General features: G+C 38.4%; 1 protein-coding gene across 2 annotated transcripts in view; it reads right to left on the minus strand.

Moving 5' to 3' along the window:
• Window positions 1-12,162, minus strand: part of LOC126279066 (focal adhesion kinase 1) — a 743,693-nt gene extending 731,531 nt beyond the window's left edge. Inside the window, exons 1-2 of one of the 2 annotated variants that reach the window (XM_049979508.1) lie at window positions 11,870-12,162; window positions 10,514-10,561 (exon numbers count right to left, since the gene is read on the minus strand). The gene's annotated coding sequence lies outside the window, so the exon portion shown is untranslated. The remainder of the gene's footprint in view (window positions 1-10,513; window positions 10,562-11,869) is intronic. The other variant, XM_049979509.1, reaches the window with a different exon arrangement.
• Window positions 12,163-24,329: the final 12,167 nt, after the last annotated feature.

A 24,329-nucleotide genomic window follows, 5' to 3' on the forward strand; every position in this document is an offset into this window, starting at 1 on the left:
TTTATGTGCCTCCATTACTAACTACAGCTAGTTAAGTCAGACATCGTGTAACAGCAGCTGTCGAAGCCGTAACTCAAGACATGCTCACTGCAGTGTGGGAACAACTTGAATAACGCATTGACATGTACCGTGCATCTCAAGAGGGGCATCTTGAACGCCTATGAAAAGGTTTGGAAAAAAACTTTGAGTTTTCTGTTACTAAAACAACAAAATTCATTGTATATGGTTATTAGTTTCACAAATATAGACGTACGAAAACGGATGGTTTTTTTGAAACACCCTGTATTTCTTTGAATTCAAGCCACATCTGATCCACTCTTAAACTGTTAATTTGGAAGCAGCAGAGATTGTCTCCCAGCTTAGACAGTGCGGAACCTTGTTGTGAGTCCAGAAACATGATATAAATATAATCTCCGCCATATAGCGGTGTAGGCCTCTCCAGTCAGAGTTCCTGGGTTATGGCTCCGCGGCATGTTGTGGAATGCCTGTCACTGAGGAAACCCAGTGTTTTGGCCACGGTGGCAGTGTCTTTCGTAGCAGACGCTGAATAAGAACGCACAAACAGCCGCAGAAACGTCGGTTCTAATCGGTGACCTTTATTTTACAGTACGATGCAACACTCAGGGAAACTTTTATGCCAATCAGCTCTGCTGTCTACCGCCTTCTGGGTTACATGAACGAACAGAGCTAGTTGGACCTCACCATGAATACTAGTTTTCACTACGCATATTCAATAGTGAAACAGGTAATACAGCACCTTTGATGTTTACGAAAACATTTGCACTGTACTCGTAGCACCCCTCCCAGCTTCTATGTCAACCATCACACCAGTGTTTACAAGTGGCTTCTGGAAGTTGGCCACGTTCTTCGCGTGATACCTTCTTATCCACCCTTCGCCAGTATCTTAATTTGTACAATCGGGACTACTGCGTAGCTGTTTTTCTTAGGCACAAGATTTGGTATGTAGGGCATCCGCAACACACAGAAATGATAATGAATTTAGAGAGATCCGCTTCAGTAGTACTAAATATTTATCCAAACAACGACCGGTTTCGCCATTTTAAAATTCAAACTTAACGTGTATGAAACTGCAACGCACAAAGGAGAGGAGGGAAGAAATAATAATGTATCATATCTGTAAAACCAAGAAGAGCAAACTAATGAAACAACGCGACTCCCTCATTGTAATTGAAAACACACAACATGAGGCTAGGCTGTTTAGGTCCTTAAGAGGGGACGTATGAGAAAATACACGGGTACATATAAGCTAATGTAATTTTTATTGTTTGAGCGATAATTGAACATGATGTCATTATGTTAAAAAAAAAAAGGGCTGAAATCTGGGTAAATTTTTTTGGCAAATAATTTTATCATGGCGCTGTTGGATACTTTTAGAACACACACTGTCACATGAGGAACATTTTCTCAAAGGTAACTTTGCCCACCACTTTCAAAATGTGGTAGGTTATTTTTTGTAATTAGAGACATTTGTGCACCAGTTTTTTAATCTCAGCTTTAGAAATCCGGTAATTTTGTTAATATATATATATATATATATATATATATATATATATATATATATATATATATATATATATATATATGACACAGAATTTTTAATTCATAAAAATGTAAACAAATTTGACAGTAATGCACTTCGAAAAATTTGTAGCATAGGGAGTTGTGTTATAGCATATACAAAGTCTATTGCTAATTTCACCTTTTTATCTGCAATGCTTCAACAGAAAATGTTCCTTGTACACTGAAAAACGAAAGTTGGGGAAACCTGGAAAAGGGATGTTATTAGTACTTATGCAGAACCATACATTTGGTCATCATGTAGCTCTTTCCTTCTAATCTGATCCTTCTGGCGTGCCTTTCTAGCAATATCCTTTACTGATATTTCAAAACTAGTAATACGCACATCAGTCCTTCTCAACAGGTTTTCAGTGAAGCAACCTGCATCAAATACTAGGCCTGAAGCGTCACGATTCTTATCGTGTTACCATCATCGAACACCAGACAGTAGGTGAGCAAAATGTAGTCTTTGGGCGTCTCTTCTAAATGAGGTTATTAAAGCTTTCGTTCGGGTTTTGTGCTCCACCATTTCTTTAATAAATCGTAAATAATCGCATCGTAAATGGGCTCACAGCCTTCCGATTTCACAGATATCTTCTCTGATGGCAGGAAATAGTAAAATCTCGCAAACAAGAACAGAGTCGCGTGGAAAAGAAAATATGGCACCGCGCATGGTTACCAACAAGACGGCTTTTACATTATTTATAGCACGAATTAACTTCTGAAACCTGACGATAACATTTCTAACATGCTACAGAACTATCTCGAAGAAAAAAAAGACCAATTTTATATTTCCTCAAAGCCCTTCTCACCTTGAGTTAGGCAGGCTTTATTTTGTTTTGGAACAGTTTATTTTTTCCGTTTATGAAATATCCTACCTATAGTTTATACTTATTTCACATTAGTTTCTTCTTCTTTAGCCTACACATATTTCTGTGCCTGGTGGAATTCCACATCCCTTTATTTGCCTCACAACTGATTGTAGCTACAAACGAAAACCTCAGGAGATGGATGTCTGTTGGCTATTTATTACCATGGTAGTTTATTTTCCTGAGCAGCTACTAAGTAAGATGTTTAAATAACTAACAAGGATCTTTGTTGTACTACCCTATGCATCCTCTGTTACGAAGACACATTATTATGCTAGATACAAGGGGCTGTTGAAGACGTGTGAGAACGGGTGGGAGCTAGATTTAATTAACTATAATAATTAATACTCACTGTCGACGCACTCCATTTCATTATCCAAACCCATGCCTATTCTATCCTATTATTATGTAAAAATGCGTGGGAGGGGCGGGGGGGGGGGGGGGAGGTTGGTAAACTTTAGGACTTGCACTTCACTTGCGGTTTCTGGTCTAGGGTTTCTTGGTTCGGGGAGGAGGATTTTTTTTTTTAAAAAAAAAAGAAAGAAATGTAAAAGGAATGTAATCTGGGAGTGAAGGTATTTAAATTTCGTGATATTAAATTGCACCTGTGTAGGCTTCCCCGGCGGATACGTTCCACATACGGTTCTCGGGCATGCCACCGGATCACGTTTTGTTTATCCCACAATACTTCAGCGGGGCAGCTGCTTGTGAGGTGCTGTAGATTTTAAGGAACAGAATAATCTTTAGCTTCCGCTTGAGCAACATGACGTGTGCAAGAAAAGTGTAGTATTGAATTATGTATTTGGTATATGGTGTGTGTACTACAATGTTTTTTTATTCCGTTTATTGTCGTACGGGATAGATGCTGGCATAGTGATCCAACGGTGTTCTACTGACGCAATAATCTGCAATGCGAATCGCTAAACAAAACGCCGCCGGCGGTTCGAGGAGGTGAGACCATCGTGCCATCATTGTTAAATCTTCTCTGCGCATTCTTATTAAATGGATGTCAGAAACTAGTTTATGTATGATGTATTTGTACACATGAGGTCTTGAACGTGGATGACCACTCACTGTATATCGACGTGTTATAAAAAAAAAAAAAAGTGTGTTAATTCAAATATGTGTTGACTACGTATGCTTTAGCCGATTAACAGCATAGTGATTATTCTTCCAAGCCAGGAAGAGATATTTTTTTTCAATTTTAATGATTTTTGAATAACAGTGAAAAGCCTATGAGTGATACATCAATTTTGGCTTTTTTCGAGACGCTCCTTTAAAAGTTATTAGTGAGAAGTCTATGTTGGAAAATATTAAGCACGTCAGAACATATACCGAAAATTTCATGTATCTTAGAAAAATTGTTTGAATTATAATTCTGGAAAATTTGAGAGAGGGAAAGCTTAATTTCTTTAGTGGCTAATATTGAACAATCTCTTGATAGTTTCACTTAATTCCTTGAGTTGAAATTCGACTTTGGTGGAAGCTCAAGCGTTAAAATCATTTACGTGAAGAACAACGGAGCCTGCATTCCAACCGAAAGTATTAAATGATTTTTTTGTAGAAAAACATTTTGAAGTGATATATATTATGTGGCTGCAAACTCAAAATGTGCGGCTGATCGAATTCTGCAGCACGACGTGTCATTTTTTGTGGAACATGTAAAGAATTCTCTCACTACGGCAATGATTTACATCAAGTTTTAGAAGCAGTCCCCTCTTGGCTGGACACACTAAGCGATCCTGCTGTATATAAGAGAAGAAAGAAAACTATTTTCAGATGATAATAATAATATAAAGTACATACGAAGAAATATTTGTATGGGGTGTAATGCCGCCGATTAACACGGACACTTATCTCTACGAAATAAGCTAGCTGGATGATATTAACTATTTTCTAACGCGTCCGAAGGGAGAGTACAGCGCTTGTTTACGGCCAAGGGAAACTGGCTCACCTTGTCGGCACGTATGCAATGACGGGTACTCAACTGCGTGGGGGCAATGAAGACAAGATAGCACTTAAGTATCCACATTACGCCATGTAAGAGAGCACGCATCCTATGGAGTGCATCAGCGCGATCATGTCGGAACGGGACATCTCACTTGACGTCAGTTGTCGGCTGTTTGTTACCAACTGGTAGTTGCTACTTACCAGTAGTAATAGAAGCCGCCAACTGACAGCAGTCTCGGTGAATTATTTTAGCGTGTGGCACATCACATAATAATAACACTACAATTATCTCAAACTACAGACTAATGTACTGGCCACGAAGATAGTCTACTGATCTCTCCGTCATCACCAGTAAGTCGATGATGATTAGGGTTGAGGGGGCGCTCGACATCATGGTCATTAGCGCCCTGACGAAAAAGCACATCTCATGGGCGGGGGCGAAGGCTGTCCCCACATGTGGGGCAGTTTATAACGTATTAACGTCTGCCGCCCTTCCCCACCAGTTTAGTGATGAGGCCTGACAGTTCACAAAATTTCACCACTCTGTTAACACTGGTATCGGTATCTACGAGGATGGTAGGCAGATCTCAGGCGAGACCGAGGGCTGCCCTAATATCAGTATAATACACAACACACGTAGCCACAATATGCTGAACTGAAAGCGCCAAGCCACAAACTCCACAGAATGCTGGATCCTCCCGCCGAAGGAGGAAGCTATGTGTGAAAGGGATATACCCGATGCGCAGTGTGGTAAGTAAAACCTCCTTCCAGCGGCGAGGCTGACACGAAGTCCGCCAAGCCTTTGTGGTCGAGTTGAGAGACTGCAGTTTGTTGCCTGTCAGCTGCAAACATTCAGTCTCCCACTGACGTATGATGCATGTGTCACAAAATGAGATAATGGCGTGCAACGGGATGGGACACTGACGGACAGCACCATCCCAACATGCTTCCTTGGTAACTTTATCAGCCGTGTCGTTACCCTGTATCTCAATATGGCTAGGTAGCAAGAGAACATTCTTCAATTACAGGCGAACAGTCTGCTTTTCAGAGCCACAGTCAAAACTTTGTGAGTGAAGATATTTTCTTCCATTTGTGCAAAGACTCGACAGACCTTCAATTTTGGTTCTTATTCGGTAAAGAAAGGACCAGATGTTGCACGTCAATTCAAAGCCAGTTGGTTTGGTCGGTGTGCATAGCATTTTAAGTTATTCAGTCGTAACATTAATCTGCCATGGGTGTCTCGAGCATTAAAGCAGTTTCCAACTTTTTTTGCGGTATCCAGGGGTAGGTGACGAGAATGAAACCTACCTGTGCTGATGCTAAGAATGTTTGCACGAACATTTGTATTAGGGCAGTTTCTCGCTGCAGAGATGGAGGTGGTATGTGGCTAAGTACTGGTAATCAGAAAGTAGGTAAGGGTCTCATGTTACAAGTTATCAGACTAATTGCCCGATAGTTGCAAAAACATTCGATAGAAAACAAAGTCAAAACGCAATGTAGCAGTCCTAGTGCTGTAAAGTGTGAAAATGAAATTTCAAATGGCCGTTATCATACGGAGAATAGCTGTAACACAGGAACAAGAACGCAATATGTAGATCAACATCAACGAAATCTGTCACTGAAGACGCCTTGAAAAGAATAACAGCGAAACGCGTTATGGCACAAAAACTGTTTTATTCATTTGTGATTAGACGATCACAAAGTAATAATTCTCAACATATCGTAATATTATACGCAACTGAGGACGACAGGAGTGAAACAGTTGAAGTTATTTCATCCATTTACCTGTATCCCATTACATTCGTCGATGGGCAGGTTATACCTTAACGCCAATCCGTGCAGCAAGCTTTCGTAATCTGCAAATCGTCCCGCAGTTCGAAATATTTTTCTAACGATTCTTCCTCCCATTATGAACAATCACCCCTTAAATTAAGACAATTCCTTGGGTATGCTTGACGCTACTTTAGCTTCAACATTAAAAATGATGTACTGAGTTCCTCTTTGCTGGGAAGTATTTAATCCACGCAATACTCCCTGTGGTCATATTTATTTCGCAGACATTTTGTAAGCTGTGTTGAAGATTTTCAGCAAGTTAAGAAACAAGCCTCGACTGCGCTGTTTAATCCTTCAGGACCTCGCAAAGGTGCCTAATCTGAAATGACAAAAGCCATGGGACAGCAATATGCACATATGAAGATGGCGGTAGCATCGTACGTACAAGATATAAAAGGACAGTGCATTGGCGGAGCTGTCATCTGCACTCAGCTGATTCATGTGAAAAGGTTTCCGACGAGGTTATGGCTGCACGACGGAAATTAAGAGACTTTTGAACGCGGAATGGTAGTTGGAGTTAGACATATGGTACATTCCATTTCGGTAATCGTCAGGGAAATCAATAAATCAATTTTCCGAGATCAACAGTGTCCACAGTGTGCCGAAAATACTAAATTTCAGACATTATCTCTCACCACGGACAATGCAGTGGCCTATGCCCTTCACTTAACGACCAAGAACAGCAGCATGAGAGGTCACTGCTACCAGAGAAGCACCACCACCTGAAAGCACCGCAGAAATCGATGTGTGACGTACGACGAACGTATCCGTTACCACAGTGCGACGAAATCTGGCGTTCATCGGCTATGGGAGCAGACGACTGACGTAAGTACCTTTGCTAGCACCTGGGCTCGCGATCATATCAGACGAACCCTAGACGAATGGAAAACCGTGGCCTGGTCAGATGAGTCCCAATTTGAGTTGGTAAGAGCTGATGGTAGGGTTCGAGTGCGATTCAGACCCCACGAAGCCATGGACCCAAGTTGTCAACCAAGCTCCGTGCAAGCTGGCGGTGGCTCCATAATGATGTGGGCTGTGTTTACATGGAATGGACTGGCTTCTATGGTCCAACTGAACGGATCATTGACTGGAAATGGTTATGTTCCGCTACTTGGAGACCATTTGTAGCCACTCATGGACTTCATGTTCCTAAACAAAGACGGATTTTTATAGACGACAATGCGCCGTGTCATCGGTTTGAAGAACATTCTGGATAATTCGAGCTGATTTGGACACCCAGATCTTCCGACATGAATCCCATCGAAAATTTATGGGACAGGTCAGTTCGTGCACAAAATCCTGCACCGTCAACACTTTCACAATTATGGACATCTATAGAGGTATGTCGCTCAATATTTCTGCAGGAGACTTCCAATGACTTCTCGAGTCGTTGCCATCTCGAGTTGCTGCACTACGACGAGCAAAAGGAGGTCCGGCACGATATTACGAGATATCCCATGACTTTTGTCACCTCAGCGTGTTAGAGTTCCACTCTACCAAAACTACGGTTTCATAGTTTTAGGTACAGTACATAAATGCCGTAGTAAATGACAGGATTAACAGTATTACTGGTAGCATTGGCAAGGAAAGAAACATAAATGTGTAAGAGACAAACTGGGAACCTCTGTTTGCGTCTTTGTTTGCTTTACACATAATTAGAGGCCACACATCATATACTTTTAGCTTACAGTGTTTTTATATCCTTACAGAATATGCATTGCATTTGGTAAGTAACAAAAATTAGTTGATCACATAACTTCTGCACTTTGGTATTTTGTACTCAACAGAATGTTCTTCATCATGATGAAGTGCAGGTGTTTCCTGTTACTACCAATAAATGAGAAAGTTGTTTATGGCTAACAGAAGCACTTTTTATGCAAGTTCGTTGTAGTACTGAAGCGATGTTAATATATTTTTATTTCGCGTTTTTCAATTTTATTTTTTTGTAAAAGAATGTTATCTAGCGCCATACGATAAATCGGTATGGTTTTCTTTATTTTTACTAGAATATCCCTCCGTTTCACGCTACAAATCAACGATTTTCAAATAAAGCCCCGATTAAATATTGACAATTTCAGTTTTGTTATAAATAATGTTTGTTTTTAAGCAGTAACCAGTAGAATAAGATGTAGAACAAAAATGTTCCGTAGGCTATCGGAAACTAGTGCTTATGAAACTCGTGTAGACGCTAAGTAACTCAACATTCTGGAAACGAAACCATGTTAACAACTCTGCAACAAACTGACGTCAGCTATTTGGGTCTGCAGGTCTGCTCATCTGTCTTGTACGCATTCTATGAACTCTTCTAGAGGGGCAATTCTCCCATACAATCGACATTCGTTCTAATACGCTCTACGTAAGAGCTGCTACCCTTCTTCCTATCAAACTGATAGAGTTACTTTTCGATTTCTCAATATTGTTTCTCTAAACCCGTCATTTTTGTATGCATGGGAGGGTCATACGTCACATTACTAAAAATGACTGCAACTATTGCAGGAGCCTTCTGAATCCTTATAAACGAGAACTCAAAACTGTTCAGTATTATTTACAGAGAAATTCTACATTCCAATAGCTACCTCACACAGGTCTTTTTATATTTCAACATGACTATTACTTGTATTTAATACCCCTCCTATGTAAAAATCTAAGGATGCATGTAGCAGTCAATGTATAGAGTTACATGTTATTTTTTTCTGATGCATCTTACATTCATATAGAAATTGAAATATGTGACAACAATAAACAGAAACATCATCAATAATAATTTCATTCCTGCTGGCACTTCTGATCGGTGTAACTTTATACTAAATTTCACACTTTTTCTCCCTGCTGCAATGAAACACATAGCAGTTACTACCATCATTCTGGTATGCAAAATAAAACAAATTACAACGTATTCTTGTTTTGTAACATTTCTACTATAGTCTGACTATTACTCAATATCCACAAATCCCTAGTATAATTTCAAAGTAACTCAACAACTTTGATTAGTGTAATTTGTCATGTGACACTCATTGTTTTTCTAGTAATCCCTTACGAGGACATAACAAAATTATAAAAAAAGGTTAGAAAATTTTCTGCTAGCAATTTCTAACAGCAGTAATATATTGTTTGGAACAAATGGGATGCAACTGTATTAATAGTCTTTTATTATTACTAGCTTTGATATTTTTTTCTGACATGTTCTACATCCTGGAGGATCTCCTCACTGTGGAACTATTGGATTGAAAATTACATCTGGTCTAATTTAATCTACTATCATATGAGCATAAAAAGATCAATTACTGATCATATCAAATCATTTATCAATATGGAAATCAATGTAATTTTAGTCCTATCTATACTGCGACACTTATACAGAAAACAAACTGCTGTCTTAGGACAAAATATGGCATCATCTATTAGAACTCATGGTTAAAACTGAACTTGTGATAAGACATCAGATGGTTTTCTGTACATGTGTAACAGTGCAGATAAGAAATGTATCATATGAACTTCCATACTGATAATTGATATGGCATGAGATTAATAATCTTTTCATACAGATATGATGACTGCACACTACCAAAATGGGTAGTAATAAAGAGCCGCGCGGTCTAAGACGCTGCAGTCTTAGACTGTGCGACTGGTCCCGGCGGAGGTTTGAGTCCTCCCTTGGGCGTGGGTGTGTGTGTTTGTCCTTAGGATAATTTAGGTTAAGTAGTGTGTAAGCTTAGGGACTGATGACCATAGCAGTTAAGTCCCATAAGACCTTACACACATTTGAACATGCATCCTAGTAAATTTGTGTATCATTCATAAAATAGCACTAGTTTCACTTAATTTCATATTCAGTAGTGTGTAGATCATGAGATAATTTGACTAATTTGAAATAAATTCCATTTACTGTGCTTTTATATTGTACCGCCTGGTTAATTCAATTTCTCTAGTTCATTTCCTTTAAACCAAAGCAATTTAATCTAGCAGAATGAGTACTTCAGTATTGCTATCTTGCTACAACATCCTAATAAATGGCTTCAACTAATAGCGACGAAACAATACTTCAGCAGAATAATGTCAAAAGAAAAAGTCAGCTGAAATGTGGTATATCTCGAGAAACATCACAAGTAGAACCCCTTAAGTTGTTGGTACACTTCATGGAAGGAACCAGCCATGGCTGTCACTGCTTGTTAATGTAAAACTTGACTCACTCAGCATCCTCAAAGGCCCTCCTTCAACATGGGACTGACAGAACATGATGTGTGAATGGGTCGATGTTACGTCATGATCTACAAGACACTCACCTCACAATGTAGCAGCAGTGGCAAAGAGCTGGTTGAGCTTGAGTGAACCTGTAAATATTACACCTTCCGTCAGACCATAACATGTTTTCAGTTTTTCATGTCTCTCAATAACAGATCATATCCCATATTTTTATTACATTGGAAATTGTTTATTTGGCAACAAGTTGCTGTAAAATTTCCCACAAACCTACTCAAGTATAAAAATAACCATAAATGATTAAGGATATTTTCAAGATAAGAGAAGACTTCGTAAAACATGTATAGACAATGGGCAGCAAAATGTATAAATACTGATGCTGCATATTATTTTGAACACTGATACTTGAGAATTAAGTGTACTGGTATCGGAGATAAGATTATTAGGGCTGCTTTTCTCAATTATTCGATGAAAACGCTATACATAGCCGAAAGGCAACAAAAATATTTTATGGGGTGTCATTCTTAACAGATATTGTAAAAGGTGGATTCTTTTTCGCAAATTTGGTATAATTCTTATAAGTCATTGTTAACTTTTAATACTGTAGGAGTTTATAATTATTGGTGTTCTAGGCTATAGTAAGTTCGTCAGTAGCTTAAAAGTATTAAAAAGATCATTAGCAATGTTTCGGCAATAAACAGTTTCAGTTTACCTCAGCACCGACTAGTAGTTTTACTATCAGATCTGTAAGGCAGAATCGCTTGCACTGTTAACAGGGGACAATGTGAAGATACAAAAGTGAAATTACATATACAAGCGTACAAACACCGAGAAAATCTATATCATTGCCTTCTGATCCAGAGTCGTTTATCTAGTAAAAATAAACAAAAACTGTGAGCTGTCACCAAATAACGGCTATTCAAAAAGAATAGAAAAGCAGGCATTTGAACATAATGCAGAAATAGGGCTAGGGCTGTGAGCATACATGCATAGCTTTGTTTTAGATATTAGCTATTTGACATCCAGTTTACCGTGCTCACATAAGGATTGTTGTATATTCATTGTTTTCTGCTATCTGACAATCAGGCTTGAATCTATAACATCAATTACAAGCTCACTGGAGAAAAACTATTAAGATGTAATAACCCTTTTCTAACTGTCAACCTCATCAAAAAAATCGATTCTTTTCACAGTGCACATGGTTTTGTTAAGAAGCTCATTAAAACTCAGTTTACCTCGGATGTATGGAAATATCAAATTTGTCCCTATAAATCAGTGTTTGTGAAAACGATCTGCCGGACTTCAAAATCTGCATGCAGCGGATTCTGATATTGTAAGGTTTAATCAGCAATTACTTCGTGAAAGCTAAAGCGCCTGGGGTGAGGCGAAATTTAATATTATTTCCGTGTTGGGTATCATGCATCAGGTAGGTAACGCACCTGCAGGCAACCTCGGCGAGCACTGGGGATTCCAACCTAAAACATTAATGTCATAAACAGATAGCCCGTGGGTACGCTCTTGAGCACCAAGCAGAAACACACACGTAATTAGTCTTGCACAGCAATGTTAGTACAGTAACCACGATCGGACGTGTAAACAAAACAAGAGCCGTCGATATCCGCAATGCAGTTATTGTAACAGGCAACTAACAGTAACGAATAGCGGAACAATCACACAAAATGTCGAACACAGGTGTAAACATTCACCGCCATTGACTTTTAATTCAAAACACAAAGCATATCGCCATCTACCGCTACTGGTGCGTACTAGAGCCAATCCTTAATGTCTCGATCCCTCCTCCATCTAGCGATTACATTTGAAAGCATTTGTCAGTACTATGATGTGGGATTATATGCGAAAACCACACACATACAATATTAAGACAACAATAATAATAGTAATGCATCGCATGTGCGTATTTAGCGAAAACAGCGGTTCCGTAGATGTTAACATACACGTCTCTGCAAAGTCTCGTTGCCTCCCATTGTTATAACTGGGTCCTTTCGTTTGCAGCCCTAGAAACAGTAGTGTACTTTTACAAGAGCATAATCAGATGGGCCTACATCAGTTGTGTGAACCGCGGATGCGCTGTTAATCTGAAATCGGAATATACGCAAAAACACACCAATAAATTGATTATAAAGGGAAGATACTCTTACAGTAGCTCAGAGTAACATTTGAGAATCACCGGAATATACGCAAAAACACACCAATAAATTGATTATAAAGGGAAGATACTCTTACAGTAACTCAGAGTAACATTTGAGAATCACAATACCGAATACTGCTATGACAATATATTACATTTGCCCGGTATTATGACTTTGCAGTGCTCCTAGTCCTTAGTTATGAAGTCATTTGCTAGTATGACATCTATTTATTTGTTCGTCCATAGACCATATAGTACAGTAGTATTGGACATGACAGATGACATACACGTACAAACCTTAACATCGTACGCTGTGGATAATGGGAGGATAGGGGCAGGAAATCAGCCATGGCCCGATCGAAGGAACCATCCCAGCATTCACATTAGCAACAAGAAGAAACTCTTGGAAAAACCAAGGCAAGATGGCCAAACGGGGAATAGACCACTGGTCTTCCAAATGCGACTCCAGTACGTTTATTAAGAATGGGTCAGCCCATTGTCTGCATTGTGAGCGCAAGATGCACAATAGAGAGATTAGTGAACAAGATATTTTGAAAATAAATACTACAAAAAAGTGAAAACACACAAACACACTACAGAAAAGTAGCCTACAAGTAAATCAAAGATGTAGGTAAGTCAAGAAATTTTCATTGTTGTTGTTGTTGTTGTTGTTGTTGTCTTCAGTCCTGAGACTGGTTTCATGCAGCTCTCCATGCTACTCTATCCTGTGCAAGCTTCTTCATCTCCCAGTACCTACTGCAACCTACATTCTTCTGAATCTGCTTAGTGTATTCATCTCTTGGTCTCCCTCTACGATTTTTACCCTCCACGCTGCCCTCCAATGCTAAATTTGTGATCCCTTGATGCCTCAAAACATGTCCTACCAACCGATCCCTTCTGCTAGTCAAGTTGTGCCACAAACTTCTCTTCTCCCCAATCCTGTTCAATACGTCCTCATTAGTTACGTGATCTATCCACCTTATCTTCAGTATTCTTCTGTAGCACCACATTTCCAAAGCTTCTATTCTCTTCTTGTCCAAACTAGTCATCGACCATGTTTCACTTCCATACATGGCTACACTCCATACAAATACTTTCAGAAAAGACTTCCTGACACTTAAATCTATACTCGATGTTAACAAATTACTCTTCTTCAGAAACGCTTTCCTTGCCATTGCCAGTCTACATTTGATATCCTCTCTACTTTGACCATCATCAGTTATTTTGCTCCCCAAATAACAAAACTCCTTTACTACTTTAAGTGTCTCATTTCCTAATCTAATTCCCTCAGCATCACTCAACTTAATTCGACTACATTCCATTATCCTCGTTTTGCTTTTGTTCATGTTCATCTTCTATCCTCTTTTCAAGACACTATCCATTCCGTTCAACTGCTCTTCCAAGTCCTTTGCTGTTCTTGACAGAATTACGATGTCATCGGCGAACCTCAAAGTTTTTATTTCTTCTCCATGGATTTTAATACCTACTCCAAATTTTTCTTTTGTTTCCTTTACTGCTTGCTCAATATACATATTGAATAACATCGGGGAGAGATTACAACCCTGTCTCACTCCCTACCCAACCACTGCTTCCCTTTCATATCCCTCGACTCTTATAACTGCCATCTGGTTTCTGTACAAACTGTAAATAGCCTTTTGCTCCCTATATTTTACCCCTGCCACCTTCAGAATTTGAAAGAGAGTATTCCAGTCAACATTGTCAAAAGCTTTCTCTAAATCTACAAATGCAAAAAATGTAGGTTTGCCCTTCCTTAATCTAGCTTCTAAGATAAGTCGTAGGGTCAGTATTGCCTCACGTGGTCCAACATTTCCACGGAATCCAAACTGATCTTCCCCGAGGTAGGCTTCTACTAGTTTTTCCATTCGTCTGTAAAGAATTTGTGTTAGTATTTTGCAGCTGTGGCTTATTAAACTGATAGTTCGGTAATTTCCACATCTGTCAACACCTGCTTTCTTTGGGATTGGAATTATTATATTCTTCTTGAAGTCTGAGGGTATTTCGCCTGTCTCATACATCTTGCTCACCAGATGGTAGAGTTTTATCAGGACTGCCTCACCCAAGGCCATCAGTAGTTCCAATGGAATGTTGTGTACTCCGTGGGGCTTGTTTCTACTCAGGTCTTTCAGTGCTCTGTCAAACTCTACACGCAGTATCGTATCTCCCATTTCGTCTTCATCTACATCCTCTTCCATTTCCATAACATTGTCCGCAAGTAGAAAGGACATCGCCCTTGTATAGACCATCTGTATACTCCTTCCACCTTTCTGCCTTCCCTTCTTTGCTTAGAACTGGGTTGCCATCTGAGCTCTTGATATTGGTACACGTGGTTCTCTTCTCTCCAAAGATCTCTTTAATTTTCCTGTAGGCAGCATCTATTCTACCCCTAGTGAGATAAGCTTCTACATCCTTACATTTGTCTTCTAGCCATCCCTGCTTAGCCATTTTGCACTTCCTGTCGATCTCATTTTTGAGACGTTTGTATTCCTTTTTGCCTGCTTCATTTACTGCATTTTTATATTTTCTCCCTTCATCAATTAAATTCAATATTTCTTCTGTTACCCAAGGATTTCTATCAGCCTTCGTCTTTTTACCTACTTTATCCTCTGCTGCCTTCACTACTTCATCCCTCAGAGCTACCCATTCTTCTTCTACTGTGTTTCTTTCCCTCAATCCGGTCAATTGTTCCCTTATGCTCTCCTTGAAACATTGTACAACCTCTGGTTCTTTCAGCTTATCCAGATCCCATCTCCTTAAATTCCCACCTTTTTGCAGTTTCTTCAGTTTTAACCTATAGGTCATAACCAATAGATTGTGGTCAGAGTCCACATCTGCCCCTGGAAATGTCCTACAGTTTAAAACCTGATCCCTAAATCTCTGTCTTACCATTATATAATCTATCTGATACCTTTTAGTATCTCCAGGATTCTTCCATGTATACAACCTTCTTTTATGATTCTTGAACCAAGTGTTAGCTATGATTAAGTTATGCTCTGTGCAAAATTCTACCAGACGGCTTCCTCTTTCATTTCTTAGCCCCAATCCATAATCACCTACTATTTTTCCTTCTATCCCTTTTCCTACTGACGAATTCCAGTCACCCATGACTATTAAATTTTCGTCTCCCTTCACTACTTGAATAATTTCTTTTATCTCATCATACAGTTCATCAATTTCTTCATCATCTGCAGAGTTAGTTGACATATAAACTTGTACTACTGTAGTAGGCATGGGCTTTGTGTCTATCTTGGCCACAATAATGCGTTCACTATGCTGTTTGTAGTAGCTTACTCGCACTCTTATTTTTTTATTCATTATTAAACCTACTCCTGCATTACCCCTATTTGATTTTATGTTTATAACCCTGTATTCACCTGACCAAAAGTCTTGTTCCTCCTGCCACCGAACTTCACTAATTCCCACTATATCTAACTTTAACCTATCCATTTCCCTTTTTAAATTTTCTAACCTACCTGCCCGATTAAGGGATCTGACATTCCACGGTCCGATCTGTAGAACGCCAGTTTTCTTTCTCCTGATAACGACGTCCTCCTGAGTAGTCCCCGCCCGGAGATCCGAATGGGCGAATATTTTACCTCCAGAATATTTTGTCCAAGTGGATGCCATCATCATTTAAAAATACAGTAAAGCTGCATGTCCTCGGGAAAAATTACAGTTGTAGTTTCCCCTTGCTTTCAGCCGTTCGCAGTACCAGCAAAGCAAGGCCGTTTTGGTTAATGTTGCAAGGCCAGATCAGTCAATCATCCAGACTGTTGCCCCTGCAACTACTGAAAAGGCTGTTGCTCCTCTTCAGGAACCACATATTTGTCTGGCCTGTCAACAGATACCCCTCTGTTGTGGTTGCACCTACGGTACGGCCATCTGTGTCGCTGAGGCACGCAAGCCTCCCCACCAATGGCAAGGTCCATGGTTCATGGGGAGGAGGGGGGGGGGGGAATTTTCATATAAAATACTAATCAAAACACATGATCCCATTAGCAGAATAGCTCAATATGTAGCCCTGCTAAAAAACATGAAACATGAACACACGGAATCCTACTGGCACTGTAACCAACACAAATAGACCAGCATCAGATGTCTTCTCGGCTGTGGTATAGTACACTGTATCTGAAACAGAGGAAATGAAAAACCAACAGCATTAGACATGGGCACACTTTTCAAGCTATACAAAAGGACTAAAATATTACTGTTATAACAAAAATAGAAATTGAACTAATGTAATTTCCTTGGGTTTCCTTGTTTAATTTCTTTGAAACGTCTTACCCTTTCAGCTAACTCAGTCGGATGGAAAGCCAAAAGTATAATTGTTCAACGCGCTACAGACCAATTTCTATCATTCCTATTCTAACTAAAGTTATGGAGTCTGTTATGAAACTCCAGTTATAGAATTATTTTGAAGTAAATAAGCTCTTCCAGGACACACAGCATGGTTTTCGCAAGGGAAGGTCAACGTTTATGGAAGCACTGGACTTAACCAGATAAATAAGGCAAGGATTCGAAGACAGAGAAAGGGTGGCACTGACACTCTGTGATCTTAGAAAGGTATTGACTGCATTTCCCACAAGATACTGCACAATAAATTGAAGTGTTACAGTGTCAGAGGTGTTGTTCTGGCAACTTTTCAATCTTATCTGGAAAACCGGAGACAAGTGGTATCAATTCATGGAGCAACATCATAAGAACAAAAGCTGGAATATGGAGTACCCCAAGGGCCTCTCCTTTTCCTTATTTATGTCAATGATATTGGTCATAACAGTGTGCTGATGACACCACCCTTTTTGCCAAAGGAAGAACTGCTGCAGAATCACTCCAAGAAACAGATGTACTCATCAAAAATAAAATGAAAATGAATTAAGAAAAAACACAACATCTGATATGCGCCCTTAACAACATCGGATGCCATGATAATATGGAGGCTGTCAAACTGTTGGGCTTCATGATAGACAGGAAACTAACAATGGACGAACACACAGTGTATGTGTGCTCCAAGCTCTCCCATGTAATATACCTTCTGATGAGGTTAAAAGGTGTATTGAGTGACCAATATCTCATAACAGTACATTATGCTCTATTCCGTAGCCATATCTATTATGGCCTACTGTTATGGGGACATTCTGCAGGTTGTAAGGATGTACTAATTCTACAGAAAAAAGCTCTCAGAATAATCATATCAAGCAAAAGATAGGAGCACTGCAGGCCTATATTCAAGCAGTTAGGAATTATGACAGTCTTCAGCCAGTATGTGTTTTTATGTCTCATCAGCGTGAAAGAAAACCTAGGAGTCTTCAGCACGAGGCAAGATATACACAATCACAATACCCATAACAAGAGGAGCATCAAAATATCCAGGTGTCGACTGACGGGAACGCAAGAGAGCTTTCCAGTGGTTGCCCGAAAGATGTTCAACTCACTGCCTCAAGAAGTGCTGCTGCTAGGAACATTCAGAAGGTGAGTAGCACAAGACCTGAAAGAACACCCATTGGTGAATTCTTTAATAGTGACCAAAGTGAATGGACAAACAAATATTATTTCTATTAAGTATAAATGTCTGAATTTTGTGAATATTTTTTTAAAATGTATATATGTAATTAATTTTGACACAGTCTGTCCAGTCATGACTAGTAAATGACACAGATATAGTAATATAGTAATATGGAATAGGGAATGAAGGCATGGTTATTGGGGTCATTGATAAAGTCTGTGTGAACATTAGCAATTGTTACAGCAATAACAGCAGCCACACTTAATTTTTTCATGAAAACAATAAACTAAAACGTCATTTTTAACCATGAAATGAAATAGCTGAGTAATATGCCCAAAGGCAAGAAATAGATGACTTAATCAAAAATGGGCAGGTGAATATTAGAAGTTATCCAACATGGAAGAACTAAGGAGAAGCCAGAGACTAGAGTGCTTACATAAAGTAAATGTGTTACACACCAAAACACCAGTGGACAAAGTATCTTTTTATAGGTAAAGTGGCGAGGAAGTGACACAGATGACCAAAAGAGCTCTGAAACCTCTCACTTGTGGCACCACATTCTTTCACAGTGATACTAAAGCCTTATGTGTAGTGATAACTGGACAGAACTGTAGTTAGATGTAACTGGTTAATCATACAGATAGTGTATGAAGTAAAATGTGTAGTAATAAATTAACAAAACTGTGGTAGTCATAAGAAAATATTATAGAATATTTCCACACAAGCACAAATGCTTTGTAACAATTAAAAATATACTACAGTAAAGCAGTGAAAAGCATCTCCCAAAATTTTTATAGATTGTACTGTATGTAATAACTGTCATTTTGTCTGCAGCCTGAAGCTGGCAGGAGGAGATTTTTGAGGTAAATTTAAATAGTATACCATAAGGATATGCCAAGGTGGCAATGAAGGTGGAGTCTCTGTCAGAGTAGACAAGAGCTCAAATGCACTGTAACAGAAACTGAAGCTGCATGTGAGATAGTTCTGTCCCCTCATGAACCATGGACATTTCTGAGCTTGGGTGATTTGCATGCCTCAATGTTACTGTTTGTCATATCATAGATGCAACCACACCAGAAGGGCATATGCAAAAGACTAGACAAATATATGGTTCCTGAAGAAGAGCAATAGTATCTTCAGTAGTTTTAAAGGCAACAGTATGGTTGTTCACTGATCTGGCCTTCCACCATCAACCAACATGGCCAGGCTATGATGGTACCGTGAATGACTGAAAGCAAAGAGAAACTACACTGTAATTTTTCCCGAGGGCAAGCAGCTGCACTATGTGGTTAGTGTTGGTGGCATACTTTTGGGAAAAATATTTCAAAGGTAAAACAGTCTCCCTTTTAGATTTCCAGGTGGAGATTACCCAGGAGAAACAAAAGTGGCATTCTATAGGTAGGGGCATAGTATGTTAGGTCCCTGAATTGGGTAGACAGGTTAGAGAACTTAAAAAAAGAAATAGATAGACTGAAGATAGATATAGAGGGAGTTAGTGACATTTTGTGGCAGGATGTACAAGACTTCTTGTTGGCTTAGTACAAGCTTATATCTAAATACAAAATCAAGTGGGGATAATGTAGGAATATGACTAATGATGATTAAGAAAATGGACTGCAGATAATCTACTGAACAGCATAGTGAACACATTATTGCTGCCACAATAGTTACAAAGCCAACATTCACCACAGTAGTACAAATTTATATGCCAATTAGATTTGCAGATGAAGAGATTGAATGAATGTAAGTTGAGATAAAAGAAATTATTGTGATAGTTAGGGAAATGAATATTTTACTGTTGTGGGCCACTGGAATTCCATATTATGAAGATAAGGAAATATAAAATAATAGAACAATGTAGATGATTGGGGGGGGGGGAATGAAAGAGGTAGCCATGTGGTAGAATTTTGCACAGAGCATAATTTAATCATCACTAAAACTTGGTTTAAGAATTATAAAAGAAGGCTGCCTACATAGAAAAGACCTGGAGATACTGGTGTGTTTCAGATTAATTTATGGTAGTGAGAAAGAGATTACAGAACCAAGTTTTAAACTGTAAGACATTTTTAGAGGCAGATGTGGATCCCGATCATAATTTATTGATCTATTGATTATGAACTGTAGATTAAAATAAAAGAAATTGCAAAAAGGTAGAAAATTACAGAGATGAGACCTGGGTAAATTGAATGAAGGTAACATGGTTGAGAGTTTCAAAGGGAACATTAGGCAATTATTGCCTGAAATAGAGAAAGGGAAGACATTAGAAGGTGAATGGGTAACTTCGGGAGATGAAAGGCTTGGATATCACAGTACATGTTGAATTTAACTGATGAAAGGAGAAAATAAAAAAGTGAAGCAAATGAAAGGCAAAAAGATGTCTAAGAAATGAGAGCGACAGAAAGTGTAAAATGGGTAAGCAGGAACGGATAGAAGAAAAATGTGAGGCTATATAAGCATGCATAACTATGGGAAAGACATATCGCATGCAGAAAAATTATAGAGACCCTCAGAGAAAAGATAAGTAGTCGTATGAATATTTAGAACTCAGATGGAAAACCAGTACTAAGCGAAGAAGGAAAATCTGAAAGGTGGATTGAATATATGGAGGAGCTGTACAAGAGAAATAAACTCGAAGGCAATATTATGGAAAAGGAAGACCAAGTATATAAATAAGAGATGGGAGATACGATACAGTGAGAAAAATTTGACAGAATACTGAAATCCGAAACAAGGCCACTAGAGTAGATGACATTCCCTCAGAACTGTTGACATTGTTCATTGAGCTGTGACAAAACTATTTCACCTGGTGTACAAGATGTGTGAAACAGCAAAATATCATCAGATTTGAAGAATAACGTAATAATTGCAGTTAAAAAGAAAGAAGGTACTGACAGATGTGAACTTTATTGAACTATCAATCTGATTAGCCATGGTTGCAAAATACTGGCATGAATTATTTACATAAGAAGGGAAAAACTGTTAGACACCAACTTCAGGGAAGATTAGTTTGGATTCTGGAGAAATGCTGGAACATGTGAGGTAGTACCGAACATATGATTATAGATTTTGTAGATGTAGGGAAAGTTACGGCAATGTTGTCTGGAGTTCACTCTTTAAATTTCTGAAGGTAGTAGGGGTAAAATACATGGATGGAAAAGTTATTTACAACTTGTACAGAAACCAATGAGATTTATAGGGCATGAAAGGAAAGTGGTGGTTGAGAAGGGTGTGAGACAGAATTGTAGTCTATCCCTGATGTTAAATCTGTGCACTGAGCAAACATTAAAGGAAGCAAAATAAAAATTTGAAGAAGGAATTAAAGTTTAGGGAGAAGAAATAACAATTTTGAGGTTTTCCAGTGATGTATTTCTGTCAGAGGCAGCAAAAGATTTGGAAGAACAGTTGAATGAATGTATGGTGTCTTAGTCCTCTGACTGTTCTTTTTTGTGACCCACCACAAATTTCTCTCTGATGCCAACCTTTAGAATGTAGCCAAATTAAATTAGGTGAGGCAGAGGAAATCAGATTAGGAAATGAGACACTAAAAGTAGTGGATGACTTTGCTTCTTGGAGAGCATGATGGCTGAAGCAGAGAGAATATAAAATGCACACTGGCTATAGGAAGAAAAAGAATTTCTGAGAAAGAGGAATTTGTTAACATCTAATATAAATTTAAATATCACACACACACACACAAGAGAAGAAAAAGTTACTAACTTCTAGAATAAATCCTTTTTTGAGTTAGAGAACCTTTGGGTCCCTACATGGTGCTGGTTGGATGCACAATGCATGTATTGCAGTTCATCAGGTGGACTGATGGGATGGCTGTTAGGTTTATTTATTTATTATTGGTCCTGTAGATCATACAATTTGTACAGTAAAACACATCATGATATAGGACGAGTCAGTTTAAAAATTATGTTAAGATGGTGTATGATAACTGCATTGAAGAGGGTAAGATTTTGACTAGTGTGGAAGTTCATACTTACAGTTTTTTGAGTGTTTTGAGTAGTCTGTTTGCTTCAAACCAAGACTGTAACAGAAAAGTAGTTTCATTGACTGCATCTTGCAGTGTGTCACCTCTACTGGTTACCAGGATATTTGTGTCATTGGCATACAGAACGGAGCTGGCATTTGGTATGTGTTCTCGGAGATCATTTATGAACAATATGAAAAGTATAGGGCCAAGAACAGATCCCTGAGGGACACCATTTGTTGTATGTAGTGTATCTGACCTGCAGTGCCTGGATATCTTTGGTTTTCTTATTTCTACATATTGGACTGATCAAGAAATATACCAACAGCAGGTTGTTTATGGTCAACAAAACTTGAGCATTTTTCTAGAAATGCATACAAAGCATGTGTGGTGTACCTATTTTTCCAAAATCCATATTGGGTAAATGTGATTATGTTGTTAGAATTTAAAAACGTTTCTAATCCAATTGACATACAGTATTCAAATATTTTTGAGAAGGCAGATAGTATAGCAATTGGCCTATAGTTTGCCATATCTGTTTTCTCTCCCTTATTGTAGAGAGGTATAATTTTAGCAAGTTTTAGCTGGTTTGTAAATGTTCCCTCTAGAAATGAGGTATTTATGATATTTGACAGGGGTCTACTGATGTAATTTGAATGCTTATGAAGTAAGAAGCAGGGTATCTTATCATGCCCTGCAAAATAAATCACTTTAATTCTTTTTAAAATAATATCTTCAATTTGATACGGTGTTGTGGGAGATAGGAAAAAGGAGTTCAGAGGAGTATTACTTTTGAGAAGAGAGTGTGCAGTGTTTTGAGGGTAAGGAGATTTGTAGGAAGAGAGTGTACAGTATTTGAAGAGTTGGTTAGGAGGTTTTTGGAAATTACTGAAAAATAGCTGTTGAATTTGTTGGCAATTTTATGTGCATTTTCAGTCTTTTGTCCTTCTATATTTAGTGTGATTTTATCCTCTATCCTTAAGTTTCTACCAGTCTATTCATTTACTATTCCTGACTGTCTTACATTTTATGGAAGAGCACCTAATTGTTTTATCATTATGAGCTTTTTTAGCCCATTTGATAATTCTCCTGTATGTGGTTTTGTAATTTTTATAGTATACCTTGAACTCTTAGGATTTGCCACTGTCCAATTTGCTAAGTCTGTGCAGCATTCTTATCTTTTCTGATGAAGTTTTAATACCTTTTGTGACCCACGCATTCTGTTTTTTGTTAGTGATAGGCTTTGTTTTCTTTGGGAAATGGCAATTAAAGTAATATTCAAATATCTGCAGAAAATTGTCATATTTTTCATTTGCAGTCAAAGAAGTGAATACACTTTGCCAGTCTTCTTTCTTTAAGCTAAGTACAAAGTTATTTATGTTACTGTCACTATTACTTCTACACTTAATAACTGTTTTTCCTGTTGGGAGTACATTGAGTGGTGGATTAAAATGTATTGTTAGTGCACTGTGATCTGAAAAACCAACAAATTTAATTTCTACAGTGCAATCTGTGTTAGTAGTATCCTGATCAAGACAGCTGTTTAATCTTGTTGGACATATAACTTTCATATTTAAGTTGAATGACACCATTAAATTTACTAATTGCGACAATCGAGCAGATTCTTCAAGGAAATCAATGTTGAGATCACCACATATTATTATATTTTTTGAATTATTGTGACATGCTTTTTCTAGCAATAGTGCAAATTTTCTGAGGAAGACAGAAAAGTTTCCACTAGGTGATCTATACACACACATTAAATACATGTTTATGTTGGCAAGTACTGCCCCAGCTATTTCAGTGTCTTTGTCTAAGGAATATAGTTCACAGGGATGGAAAGGTTCAAAGCTAATGCTGTTTCTTATGTAGATACAAGTTCCACCACCTTTGTAATTTTTCCTAGAATAGTGGTGAACTAATCTGAAATTTTGAATATACTGATAATGAAATTCTGACTCTTTTAGCCAGTGTTCATCAGTACACAGTAAGTGCATGTCTGACAAAATGTTAGTATCACTCGTAAGAATTTGAAGTTCACTTATGTTATTTCTCACTCCTTGCACATTGTGACAGTATATGTTAAGGTTGTCACATTCTTCTACGCGAGGAAGATTTCTGTTGGGTAGGATGAGTAGAGGGAAGAGAGGCATCGGGCTGGAAGAGGAGTTGGGGATGAGTATCTAGTGGCTCAGAAGTAGGCAGTCAGTTTGCTGGCTATGAATACAGGAGGGACGGGTAGCAGGTGCACAG

Source organism: Schistocerca gregaria, chromosome 6 (genome assembly GCF_023897955.1).
Source record: "Schistocerca gregaria isolate iqSchGreg1 chromosome 6, iqSchGreg1.2, whole genome shotgun sequence".
NCBI lineage: Eukaryota > Metazoa > Arthropoda > Insecta > Orthoptera > Acrididae > Schistocerca > Schistocerca gregaria.